The 13,992-nt window shown below is 40.8% G+C and overlaps 1 pseudogene across 1 annotated transcript; it reads left to right on the top strand.

Moving 5' to 3' along the window:
• Positions 1-727: 727 nt before the first annotated feature.
• On the top strand, positions 728-12,178 carry LOC148189859 (uncharacterized; annotated as a pseudogene). The gene is made up of 10 exons (XR_015776101.1): positions 728-782; positions 5,970-6,110; positions 6,212-6,345; positions 6,589-6,725; positions 6,837-6,937; positions 7,343-7,442; positions 7,558-7,802; positions 7,959-8,145; positions 8,827-8,954; positions 9,059-12,178. The product of XR_015776101.1 is annotated as an uncharacterized LOC148189859 (transcript).
• The last annotated feature ends 1,814 nt before the right edge of the window (positions 12,179-13,992 follow it).

The raw sequence follows: 13,992 nt of genomic DNA, 5'->3' as shown, positions 1-13,992 counted from the left end.
ACCTATTTCTCCCTCTTCCACCCATCTCACTGTTCCTATTCATTCACTCATCCCTGATTTCTCACCTGTCTTGTCATGCCCTCTCAGTCTGACTCTGCCGACTTGCAGATGTTTTTCTTTTGCTATTTTGTGTGATTTTATTCATCCCCCCATTTATCTCTGCTCTCATTTTACTCCGACTCTATCCCCTTTTCTAGTTCACTTCCTTACTCTTTGGACACTTTTCCCCCCCTGCTACAATATCAGCCCTTTTTTCATTCTCTCTTTCATCCTGCCTCCACACACTATATCTCTGCTTGCTCTCTGTGTCTCCTCTTAGTCTACCTCTCTGTTTTGCCTGTGCAGTAAGGCCCTATGAAATGAGGTGATACAAATGGCATTTTATGGGGCTATGCAGCACAACTAGGCCAAACACCGCACACAGTCATAAAAACCATTGTCTGCTGCACATGCCACTTTTAATGTGTTCCATTTGATTTAATGCAAGCAATAGGTGAGACAGCAGAGGAGGTGAGGCCCCGGAGGTGAGGAGGAGAGGGACAAGAGAGGTGAGAGGCGAGATAAAGGGGAAAAAAAGATAGGGTTAGAGAGTGGAAGGAGAGAAAAGCAGGAGAGAGCAGTATCTAGGTCGTAACTGGAATCCTCACTTCTGGGTTGAAATAATAAAGGACAGCCCGGCTGATATCTAATTTCTCTGGAAGAAATGCCATTTAGAGTGAGAATGAAAATGGAATGCATGCAGGGGAGTAAACTGTGGAAGAAGGAGAGACGAACAGATGGGGGTGAGTGAAATATTAAAAAATAAATGCAATATCCAATGCAGAAAGTGATTACATTGCCAGAGGGTGGCAGAGGTGTGAGGATTCTGATGGCTTTTTTGTGCTTATAAAGCCACTGATTTAAAAGAAAAGGCATATTTACATCCAGATGGGGACCTTGTAGGTATTACCTATATCTCTTTCCTCCTCCCTCGCCCTGATCTGGGAGAAATATGTGACAGGGGTAATTGCATAAACCCGGCGTTAGTGAACAAGATTGGATGCATGACTCAAATTTCAGGCACTCTTATTTTTCAAAGTCCATTTCTGTCAGTGTGCTTAAAGTGTTGGGGTGCTGCTGTTAGCAGTAGATTGTGATGCCTAAGCAGTTCAATTACACTCGGATGAATAGTCCAAGACTGATGAGTTTATCTCAACATGTCTGTGTATGGCTCTGACACAAAGATAAAACTGAGCCAGATCAAACCTCTGTGCATTATATAGAGCTCATAAGAATGCATGATTTGACTGGTCAAAATAAACGCATGCACAAACTAACTGCCATGGTAGTGTTGCTCCTCCTTCTTACCGCCTGCTTTCCTTTTATACATATACCCACTTCACTTCTTCAGCTTTTGTCTTTTTCTCTTTCCATAACTGTTATCGGCACTATCACTGTGCTCGTGTTATGCATAAAGTCTTGCAATCTGTCATTTGCATTATTTACATCTGGTATTTCCAGGGTTCCAACAGCTTAAGGCATGTTAGATTTAAGACTTTGAAACACATTTAAATGCCACTTGGAATTAAATAATTTTTACAGTAACCAAAATTGAAGAACCAGTGTCCTTGGCGACTTAGTGTTTCTCACACTGCATATGGGATTTCACCACCTTGATTTCAATCATGCCAACTTTAATATACCGAACCTCATATGCTTTGTCTTGGTTTCAGCAATGCCACAAAATATTGGTTAAATAGCTCATTGTGGCAGCCTGTGCACCTCCTTGTGACGTCCAGGGTACAGCCACAGCTAGCTAGCACTCCATGGATCCTCTGCTCTGAACACCCTGGCCAGAAGCTAAATATGAGTGTTTCTTGTTCTGCAATCCTGAATTGTGTGACATTAATATATAGTGTGTTCGATAAATTATATAAAAGAATAGGTGCCAGTCACAGTAAAAGTTAGCTGAGATAGGCTCCAGCCTATCCTAAACTCTTAAGAGAACTAGTGGTCACAGCTTATGAATGAACAGATGTTCAGCCTAAATCGCAACCACATCAGAGTTTGTTTTCAATTAATCAAACAGGTGGGCTGTGAAAACCACCTTAAACTGGATACAAGCTGTTGGGGGCCAGTGTAGTGAATGCGTGATTGGAATGTTGTGGAAAAGCATGGGAACATGCAGCAACCCTTTAGGCTAGCTGCAGAGGTCTTGGGGAAAGCACTGGGCCTTATAATCTTAATTAATGCCAAGTGTCACTGTAACAGGTGTATTTTAGGTTCAGTGCCAGCACAGAAACAGCCTCAGCTTTACTTCAAATGCTTTAACGTGGGATGTGACTTTAACATCTACTTTACTCACGGTTACTGAGATTTTGATGTAGTCCCATTTTTCCTGCTACCCCTTTCTGTTCTAATTAAGCCCCACACCACCGGTACTTAGAGAGCGGGATAAATTATGCAAAGATTTGTCCTGTGATGCTACTTGTCAAACAGCTGTAGGCTAGTAGTTGACTGGCCTTGGCTTGTGTGACCAAAGTTATCGGTGTTTTTGGCCAACCCTGGTCTCTCAGTCTAATAGCTATATATACCCCAAGAGCAGTCCTGTGATTGTCAGTGAGCACTTCAGCTTCCAAGCACCATGGGATAATTAGCTTGCATTCCCTGCCAGCCAGACTTGGCAAGATCTCCCTGGTTTCTTCTCCTAATTCATTTTTATATCTTTTCTTTCTTGTAAATGTGAGTAGAACAGAAGCTTGTTTTGTGTAAATTTTCTCGAAGTTATTAGAATCTAGGATTGTGCAAAAAATTGATCACTGTTTTAATTCAAGATTCACATGACGCTATTTATAACGGAAGTTCTGTATTAAGTGTGCTTTGATGGGATTATGTAATTATTGGACCCAATTATGCTTGACGAAAATCTAAATAGATCCATGCTGGATGATTCTGCATCTCACATTCAGTGCCAGTGTTGGGTGTCAATGCAGGTAGGATTTTGTCCTTTGTATAGCAAGATGGAAGATATGAGTGTGGAGGTCAAGGTGGTGAATGGACATGATGGATTTTAATGCAACAGGCAGAATTCATGCAGAGTTTACATTCAAAGTCATTAATATTGATATGATTATTTTTTAAATTTTCCCCAGAGAAGGGAGATTTGTACTATTTTTTGCACAAGGTTATTTACAAGTCATGGGAATAGCTATTCGGACTATGGAAACAGGTGTACATAGCCATTGAGTTGAAAACCAGGGGTGTGGAGTGTAAAAGACAAAAGAGTTATATTGTTTGAAATATGGGATGAAGCATTTTTTGGCTGCACATTTTACGGCTGCACGTTCTCATTCTGAACTTGTAAAATACTGCAGATTTGACAGTGCTTTTGGTATAAGATTGCATAACATTTCGCATGCACATGAAACACGGGCTGGACAGTTTCAGGGGAGAATGCTGCCTCTAAAGATGTAATATAAGGAGCATGAGGGTGCCTAAACAGTCCAAAAATCCCCGGACTTTCATGCGGGAGTCTGGTTTTTGCTTCCTGTCTGAATGTGATGTTGTCTTTCTACACCTTACCATGTGCCTCCTTTCCTTATGCCAAACCATCCTTGCCAGCATGTGCGTTAGTCGATTCCAACATTGGTTGCCATAAGCCTTTGGTGCCTAAATAAAACCATGTGCATCTGTTAACGTCACAGTAGCACCATCCTGGAACCTAAAGATCAGACAGATGAATGCCTAAAACACAATATGTAGATACATAAATACACACATACCAGGGACTAAATGTCAAAATATCTCAGCCTCTGCTGACATTAAATGTTATATCTAAATATTATATATAAATCTAAATATTAAATATTATATCTAAAACTAAATGTTAAATCTAAATCTTAATTTTAATCTAAATATTAAATCTAAACCTAAATATTTAGTTGATATCTAAATTTTAAATCTAAATCTGTATGTTTACTTTATATCTAAATGTTAAATCTAAATCTTAATATTCATTTTATATCTAAATGTTAAATCTAAATCTAAATGTGTGTGCGCCTTTTGTAAAGCTAAATATTTAGAAAATATGCAAATTATGTCAATTTCCACGCCCCTTGACCTACCCATGGACTGGCGCTCTGCCACCCCCTCTCTCCAACACAAGTGGGAGGGTCCGCAAGCATGTCTGCTTCTCTCCTGGTTTGATTGAATGGGCGGTTTTGGCAGGTGTCCGAACCGCACTTCAAGGTGCAGTTCATCTGCCAAAACTGTCCATTCAGTGTTAAATATGCAGTGTCAAAGTTCATTGACTCTTTCAGAGTTATTACAACAATAGATTGAGTAGAATGCCCCCTAGTGTTGGTGAAAATTTCCATAGTTAAAAGATGCAGAATTGATTTGACTCTGGGAAGCCCCGCCCACGTTCAAACCGGTTCAAACCAGCAGAGATTTTTGTGGCCATTACTTCTCAGTGAGGCACAACTGCGGTAAGTTTCTTCTTATTATATATTAACCCCATTTTATGTTGGCCTTTGAACAGAAATTGCATTTTAGAAGAATACTGTGTTGTCGACCGTTTTTGCTGAGGGTTGTGTTGGTATCTTAACACCAAATTCAAAATGTGAATGACTTGACGAGTGAATGCCTAGCTTAAAATGCGCGCTTGTCCAACTTGACCCTGTCCACAGAAGGTAATTAACTTCACAATATAACATTGAGGGATAGTTTTGTTTTGTCAAACAAGGCTTAAATTCTGGTAAAATTGCCTGGGTTGAGAAGAAATAACCTGCATTGGCTGAATGGCTGTTCGGTTCAAATCAACTGTAAGAATGTGTGCATGCACGCCTTTTTTCAAACTAGCTAGTGACCAAACAAATCCACAACCAACGGTAATTAGCTACTTTCATATTAGCTAACGCTATATCAGAATGTGCCTGTGTTGGTGTGAAGAGTTGGCTGAATGAACTAACGTTTGTGTAAATAACTAGTTTAACCTTGATATAAGTTCCAGGGTGATTGAAATTACTTAGCGGCCAAAGCATTAACATATTAACTCTCCTCATTATATTCTACAGTAAATGATGTGATGTAACATAAGGCATTATTTGGTTTTGGGAAGCAGTTTGCACATGCTTGAGAAATTGACTGCATGTGCCCCCTGCAGCCCGGTCTGCTCTGTGATGTACATCGGTTTAGGCGCTCTTAACGTTGTTTCAGCAGACCTTAAAGTGGGATCATATTTGTGTTTTTTGAGTGATTCGTCTAGCCTCCGGTAAGGTTAACAGCGCAGACTTGTGTTTTATTTTGAAGGAGAAAGAGGAAGTTGTCAGCGTGAAATGCTGCTAACTGTAGCAGTGACGTGATGTATCGTCAGTCACAGCAGCTGTTGGTCTCTAACTTTGTTTTTCTCAGTTGCGTTCACGTTAACGTGAAGACACGTGCTAAAAAAAACACACACATTTCTGAGACGCGCTGAGGCACGACGTCTGTTTGAGTGGTGGTTGCGGTGGACACAGGTAACCCAGACCAAGCATTTGTGATGCGATTTGATTAGTTAATAAGCTGACGTGATTAAACATAAGTAAAACTGATCCCTGCTAGTCGTTTCTGCAAATAGTTGATAATTTGTCTGCTGTTTGGTGGTCTGAAACAAACAAGACTCTATCTTGTTTCCAAATTGAACATTATTCATAAAAGTTGGTCTTGCTGCAGGGCTGCTTTGTTGAACACCGTGCACCACAGTCTTGCATACAGCTCATTTTAAGGTGCTAATAGTAACTGTAATAGTAATTTTTGAATACAGATGTTACCTTCTCTAACCACACTGAGTAACTTTGAATGCATGATTTGCTTAAAAAGTAGTAATACTATGAGTAGTTTTGTTTCACTCATTAATTTATTGATTTTCCAGATTCATTGGATATTTGTGAGTATTAGACCAACATAAAGTCATAAGTCTGGCTTACACAAGCATTTGTCTTTTCTTGTAGCATTTGCAAAGTTTGGTGTGCCAGCTGTGACAGAAGGTGTGAAGGTTGTTTACAGTTCGGGGACTGAGTTGGATGATGACGTATTTGAGGATGTAGTTAAGGATCCATCACATGGAGTTCTAACCATCAAATGTGACACTGGTTTGTTTCAGTTACATTTGTAAATTCTATTACATTATTTAATGGACATGCTACTTGTGGTTAATGTTTCTCCTTCCATCTGCATCTCCTATCATTGTCAGAATCTGTCTCCATGGTACCATCTCCTGAGCAGTCTGGACCACCATCCCTTGATTCGTCTGATTCTCAAGATACAGTCATCCTTTCAGAGAGTCCTCCTAGTAAACGGCTGAGGTTGGACACAGAAGCCAAGCACGTAAGAAGTAACACAGGAAATAACACACGATTAACACAAGAGCACCAGAACAGAACAGGAATTATTTTTTAAGGCCCCAAAGCCATAAAAAAAGAAAATAGTGTTAACTTAATAACCATTTGTTTTTAAGAATCTTTTAAAGTCCCTATTTAGGAAGAGAACTTAATGTTTTCACCAGTATTAACTAATGTATTACTGGGATGTATTATTCACAAGCTCAATTGTTTTGCTCTTCGTTTGAAGTTGGTAGAATCCATTCTTACCGAGAGACCTGGTGGGGAACGCATAATAAATGAATATAATCGAAGCAAGTCCCTGACAGATGAGACCAGAAGGAAAATGGTGAACATACTGGCAGCTGACATGACGGAGAAGAATGGGTAATTTGTAAACAGTTTTCAGTCAGCTAAATGCAGCTTTTAGGTAAATTCAAATCTTTGTTAAATCCAGTGCATACAACTGAGAAATCTTTACTTTTTGTTATCTTGCAGTACATCACCACCCAGACAGGTGAAAGAAATGTATGCCCGAGGAATTGTGAGCACTGAGGTAGGGGTTATTCCCATTATATCCATTCTCCAGGAACGGTTATGTAAGTCATACAAGATAATGGCTGTGAAAATGTTAAAGGGATAGTGCAATATAATGTCAAATTCGCCTATCACCATAATCCCTATAGTCATATGAGTATTTACATTACCTTTAATTATCAGTGCTTATTGTTTTGAGATCTGTGGGGCAGAGATGTGAGCTGCTCACTGAACACAATGGAGGTGAATGGTAATCACTCTGCCCGTTTGGAAAGTGGTTCCAGCTCAAAATGTATTAGAGGATGGGGCTACAGGAAGGATGTGGGGAGCAGAGAGGGAGGAGTGATGAATTCATATTCAGAATCTCACTTTCTGTTTGTTATGTCCAAAATAACTTTGAAGCACCTTAACTTTAAAAAAAATCTCATTAATGGAGTGTCTATTTTTGTTATCTTTTCACCTCCAAGGAGCATTATTATGGTGGCGAGAGTGGCACTGGGTACTTGGCCTGGAGGATCAAAACTATACAGAGATCCAGTGCCAGAGACAGACGATCATCATTTGGAGGTAATGCTGTAATAATACTGGATGAAGATCTGAAGCTTTGTTTTTTTTGCCTGTAAGTTTATATGGTTGTCAAAATATGGTATTTTCCCATATTGTGTAGCATCATCCGAAGGAGCATCTCATGAAGATGGGCTTGGAGGACCAGCTGCCAGACGAGAGCCCCAGTTTGTTCCAGAGACTGTCCTGAGTGAAGATGAGTGTAAGGAAGCCATCGCACTGATGAAACATTCAGCTGATGAGGACACAATCAAGAAGAAGATGAAGCAGACATTTGACTTCCGCCGCAACATGGTCCGTGACCCCCAGCAGTCAAGCAATGTACTGTCTGTCTTTCCACGGTTCAAAGATGTCAGAGGCTTGGTAATCATTTTAAATTATTTTGACAGTGTTTTGACAGTTTCATAGTTTTGTAAAAGAAAACAAAAAGTATGTGTGTATTTTAGTGACAGTCAGACAATTAACACAATTCATTTGGCAGTGAAATCTGGAAATTCTCACCGATTATCCTCACCCTAGGTGGAACAGGATTTTGTTCTGATGATTGGGGAGGATATTTCAGGCAAGTTTCTGGAGAAATGGACTACCACATTCAAGAAAAAGATCATCCAACAATGCAGAAAGCTTCCATCCACCAGTGAGCTTGAAGATCTCCTCCTGGCAGCTGATCCTCCAGAGGATGGCATTGAAGAGGATATCGATATCGGTAAGTTTACTTTTTCCATATTCCATTGGCTGCACTTGTCATGTGTGCTTCACTGTAGCCCATGTTAGTGTTAAGTTCTTAGTTTGCAGTACACTCATACCAGGGTCAGTATGCCAGGTAGTAATAATTCCCAAGAGCAACGACATACTATGAACATACGATGACCAGGAAGGTGCAATGAACTTTCAGCAACATGCAGGTGTTGGCGCCTTTCAAGAGGCCCTATTATGCTCAATTCAGGGGATTTTAATATGATATTGGACCTTAGTGGAAAAGTTTCGATCAAGAAAAAACACCGTAACTATCACATACGAGCCATCTATGTACTTCTCCATTCTGGCTCTTGGCTGCATCACGCACCTCTGCTCAGCAGCCTGAGGGGAGGGGGGAGAGACTCCCTTCCACTCACATTCAATGAAGTTGTCTCACCCGCTAACTGGCTGGTTAGTTTACTATTGAAAAGGTCGACTTCATCCATACAACCTTGCATAGTAGTTTAGATTTTAAATGAATAATAGGTGAGTAAAAATATAGAGGTTATGATCATATATAACTAGTGTCTTTTTAGTATTTTCTGTAAAAAACAAACAACAAAAACAAATGCTATTGAAGAATAGCATTAAGAATTCACTGAATTTTGCTGATGCTGATCCACTTACCATTAAATTTCTGTTGTTACAGGTTGGGACACTGACCTCTCATCTATTTTTCTGCTCTTACACCTGATTCCACCCTCTGCCCAGGGTCGTAAGAGACCAGGAAAGGTGTCTGCTTCTCAAGCAGAGAAACATCTTGTAGTCTTCAAGAAGGTTATTATTGGGATTTTTCACTGATGGAGTCTTGTTTTTTTGTGAAATATTACATCCATATAATTGTAAACGCCTTACAATGTATTTGTGTTTTGTCTTTTCAGACAGGAACCAACATCCAAGAGCATCTTGATGCCATCACTACTAGCACACAACCCTATCTCCTGGCTGTTGGACCTAAGAAGAAAGCACTCCACCAGTTCTTCATCATCCTTGACAAGAATGCCATCACTTGCAAGTCATCCTCTTCTCTTGGTGCCTTTGATGAATTGTTTAAAGCACATCGTACAACCCCATGCTGCACAACATGTTCACATTCATCCAGACCACTGTGTACAACATTGATGTTGGCAAAGTGAAGGAGAGTCTCCGTGTTGCAGAAGTTTGTGCTAGGTTGCTTCATTAGTACTTGAACGGATCTGTTTGACATGAAGTGCTTTGTTTGTCAGACTGACTTAACTTGCGCAAATACACTTGTTAGGCATTTACGAGCAGTTCATGGTTACTTGGATGGAAAAAATCTTCGCCTTAAATGTGCTCAGTCTGGATGTGGCCATGTCCTTGGAACTTTTTCTGGGTTTAGGAAACATTTAAACACCAAACACACTGATAATATTGACCAACGAGTTAACAATGATGTCAATTCAAGCACAGCAGACGTTGGTGATGCAGGAGAGCTGGTGACAGCAAATGTAGAGGAGACAGCTACAACATCTGCACCGTCCAATAGCACTTTAGATATGTGTGCTATTGCTGTCGCACAACTCAAAGCAGCTGGATTAAGTCAGTCTAATGTTAAGAGATTTGTCTCTTCCATGGAAGAAGTGATTTTTGAGATTCACAGTCAGGCTAAGGATTTAGCTTTACAGTGCTTGTCTCCACAGGATACAGAAAATAGGAACAAAATAGAACAGTCCTTCCAAACGTTGCAAATTCCATTCACATCTTTAAATTCAAAAACAAAACTAAACAAACACTTAAGAGAGAAATGGGGACTGGTTGAGCCTGTTCAAAAAGTGCTTGGCACAAGATTCGACAGCAGAAGAAACAAAACTACTGGGACATATGACCAAGTCATTGTAACTGATATGTTTGCATATGTTCCCATACAGAATGTGCAGACATGTTTAAGCCCAGGTATATTCCCAATGAAGATGTGTATGCAGACTTGAGAGATGCCACCTATTTTAAAGAAAATCCCCTATTTTCTGTAGAAAAAGATGCCTTGCAGATTCTGCTGTTCTATGATGATTTTGAAACTGCAAATGTCTTGGGACCTAAAAAGGGTTTACATAAGTTAGGTGCTATATATTTTACTCTCAGGAACTTTCCCCCAATCTTTAATTCATCATTGATTAATATTCATTTGTGTGCTCTATTCCATGCACAGGACATCAAGCGATATGGCTTTAATATGATACTTGAGCCACTTATTAATAATCTGAAAGTACTTGAGACAGAGGGACTTCAAATTTCAAATTTTGAACATGCCATTCATGGTACTGTAGTTCAGGTCACTGGGGACAATCTTGGTTTGCATGGTCTGTTTGGTTTTGTGGAGTCGTTTGGGGCTCGATATTGCTGTCGTTTCTGTCTAGAAAAACACTGTTTTCAAACTGTATTCTATGAAGATGATCCTGAAGTTGTTTTAAGAACTGTTGATACGCATGCACAACACTGTCAAACTGTACAAACAGATCCTCGGCTGCCTCATGTATATGGTGTGAAACGCGCTTGTCTGTTGAATTCACTTCAGTATTTCAACACAGCTAACAACTTCTCTGTAGATATAATGCATGATATTTTAGAGGGGGTTGGTCAGTTTGAGGTGAAACTCATTCTGAAGTACATTCAAAGAAACTTCCTAAGTGCTGAACAAGTGGCTGGTAGAATACATGCTTATGACTATGGTTTCAATCAGCAGAGAAACCATCCGCCTCTGCCATCAGATAAGGTGCTAGATGGAAGTAATGATTTGGGGTTAAATGCCATACAGTCTTGGTGCTTGTTGCGCAATATACCTTTGCTATTTGGTGATTTGATCGAGACGGATGATAAACACTGGTATCTCCTACTTTTGCTTCTGCATATTGTTAACATTGTATTTTCACCAGTCCTGTCAGAAGGCATGACCATATACCTCAAATATTTAATCATTGATCATCATTGGCTGTTCAAGCAATTATTTCCTGAAATAAATCTCTTGCCAAAGCATCACTTCATGATACATTATCCCCGTAGTATAAGGCACATTGGTCTGATTTTGCACACATGGTGCATGCGTTATGAAGCCAAACATAATTTCTTCAAGCAACAATTAAAAAGCTTTAAAAACATCACAAAGACATTAGCCAAAAAGCACCAAAGTTATATGGCAATGTATCATGAGTCTTTTAGCAAGGAAAGATTCATTTTAGGTCCAGGAAAGATGGTGACACTTTATGAGTTAAATCAGGGTGCAGTGATTGCTGCAAAATTTGGAACTGTATTGTCTACCAGTGTGTTTTCTGCCAAGTGGATAAAATATCATGGTACAGAGTACCGTCGTGACTTCAAGTGAGATGCCTGTATTTTGTAAGATTGAGACAATTGCTGTAAAGGATGACTGTGTTTGCTCTGTGGAAAATTGATGGAAACCATGAGTTTTGATCACCATTACCATGCCTTTAAGGTTAAGCTGCATCCAGACAGGGTTTTTAAGGTGTTGGACATAAATGATCTGTTTTACTTCAAACCATTTGATGTTCAAATGAAGTATAGTACGAGAGATACCTCTTTATATGTTGTTCCATATTGCCATTTTATGCAGACCTCGGGTCAATGTTTTAAAGTGGTGGCGTTTGTTTTTTATATGATGTTTTTATGCAGATTTGAGATGTTGTTTGAGATGAGAGTTGCTTGGCATGGCAAGCACACCTGCAACCATCTACCTCATAAATGTTATGTTTACAGTTCACTTGGAGCCCTGTAGTGTGACCCATTTGTATGGGTTGTTGTATTTGGGTGCTTGGCACGGCAAGTACACCGTTACACAACCTTACTGTTACTGTTACATTGTGGCTTATGTTTTTCCAAAGGTTTTAAAGTGGTGCATGAGAACAAGTTGTTGTATTGGGTTGCTTGGCACGGCAGGCACATGCATTGCACAACTATTCTCTTTATTAAGTACTTTTGTACAACTACAAGTTGAAAATACAAACGTTAAATGCATCTTGAAAAAGTCCTTTTGTACAGTAAAAACTGAAGTCATTAAATGCATTTTTGTGGTAACTTGTTTTTATTCAATGGTACATTTTAAAAAGCAATATCGAGCTATTCTGGATAGATGCAACTTGATACTGCAGAAGTGTAAAAATAACAGTACATATTTATCTGTGCAGTGTTAAAGACTGTTAGGATTTGACTCTTTCTGAGTTGGTTTTTCACGGCAGCAGAGTAAATCATTTGCACAGTAGTGTGTAAAATTAACACTTATCAGAGTTATTTGATCCTCCAGTGTTAATCATCTATTACTCAATGCAGTGTTAAAGAGTGTTTGAGTCAGAGTTGATTTATTACCACAGTAGAGTGAATGATCAACAAAGCTGGGAGTCATATTTACTCTCTCCAGAGTTGTTTAACCTGTAGTGTTAAGTTTTATTAACACTATACAGTGTTAGCCAGTGTTAATTTTTTACTCAATTTTGAGTAAATTTTACTCTGAAATTTTAACACTATGGAAAGAGTTAATTTAACACCAATTCTGATAAGGACCAAATAGACTCGGACACAGTGTTAAATTCAACTCTTTAAGTGTTGATTTAACACTGCAAAATTTGCTGTGGGAGAGAAGCAGCTAAATAAAGATTTAAGTTTAGATTTAACATTTAGATATAAAATAAAGAGGCAGCAGACAGGTACCGACAGGCCAAGTGGAGTGCAGCTATGGCAGTCGCCGAGGCGAAAACCTGGGCATGGGAGGAGTTCGGTGAGGCCATGGAGAATGACTTCCGGACGGCTTCGAAGAGGTTCTGGACCACCATCTGGCGTCTCAGGAGGGGGAAGCAGTGCTCTGTCAACACTGTGTATGGTGGGGACGGGGCGCTGCTGACCTCAACTCGGGACGTTGTGGATCGGTAGAAGGAATACTTCGAAGAGGGTGGGCTCTTCCATCTCTGGGGCTGAGGTTGCCGAGGTGGTCAAAAAGCTGGAGGGTGTGTTCCAACTACAGGGGGATCACACTCCTCAGCCTCCCTAGTAAGCTCTATCCAGGGATGCTAGAGAGGAGGGTCCGCTGGACAGTCGAACCCCAGATTCAGGAAGAGCAATGCGGTTTTCGCCCCGGTCATGGAACTGTGGACCAGCTCTGGACCCTTGGCAGGGCTCTTGAGGGTGCATGGGAGTTTGCCCAACCAGTCCACATGTGCTTTGTGGACTTGGAGAAGGCATTCGACCGTGTCCCTCGGGGAGTCCTGTGGGGGGTTCTCCGGGAATATGGAGTTTCGGACCCCCTGATACGGGCCGTCCGTTCACTGTATGACCGGTGCCAGAGCTTGGTCCGCATTGCCGGCAGTAAGTCAGACTTGTTTCCGGTGAGGGTTGGACTCCGCCAGGGCTGCCCTTTGTCACCGATTCTGTTCATAACTTTTATGGATAGAATTTCTAGGTGCAGCCAGGGTGTTGAGGGGGTCCGGTTTGGTGGCCTTAGGACTGGGTCCCTGCTTTTTGCAGATGATGTGGTCCTGTTGGCTTCATCAGGCCATGACCTCCAGCTGTCACTGGATCGGTTTGCAGCCAAGTGGCCAAGTGGCCGGGATGAGAATCAGCACCTCCAAATCCGAGGCCATGGTTCTCAGCTGGAAAAGGGTGGAGTGCCCCGTCCAGATGGGGGATGAGATTCTGCCCCAAGTGGAGGAGTTTAAGTACCTTGGGGTCTTGTTCACAAGTGAGGGAAGGATGGAGCGAGAGATCAACAGGCGGATCGGTGCAGCATCTGCAGTAATGCGGACTCTGCACCGATCTGTCGTGGTGAAGAGGGAGCTGAGCCGAAAGGCAAAGC

Source organism: Plectropomus leopardus, chromosome 3, assembly GCF_026936395.1.
Source record: "Plectropomus leopardus strain MGB_pleo_1.0 chromosome 3, ASM2693639v1, whole genome shotgun sequence".
Lineage (NCBI taxonomy): Eukaryota > Metazoa > Chordata > Actinopteri > Perciformes > Serranidae > Plectropomus > Plectropomus leopardus.
This window is presented reverse-complemented; position numbering and strand designations above follow the sequence as displayed.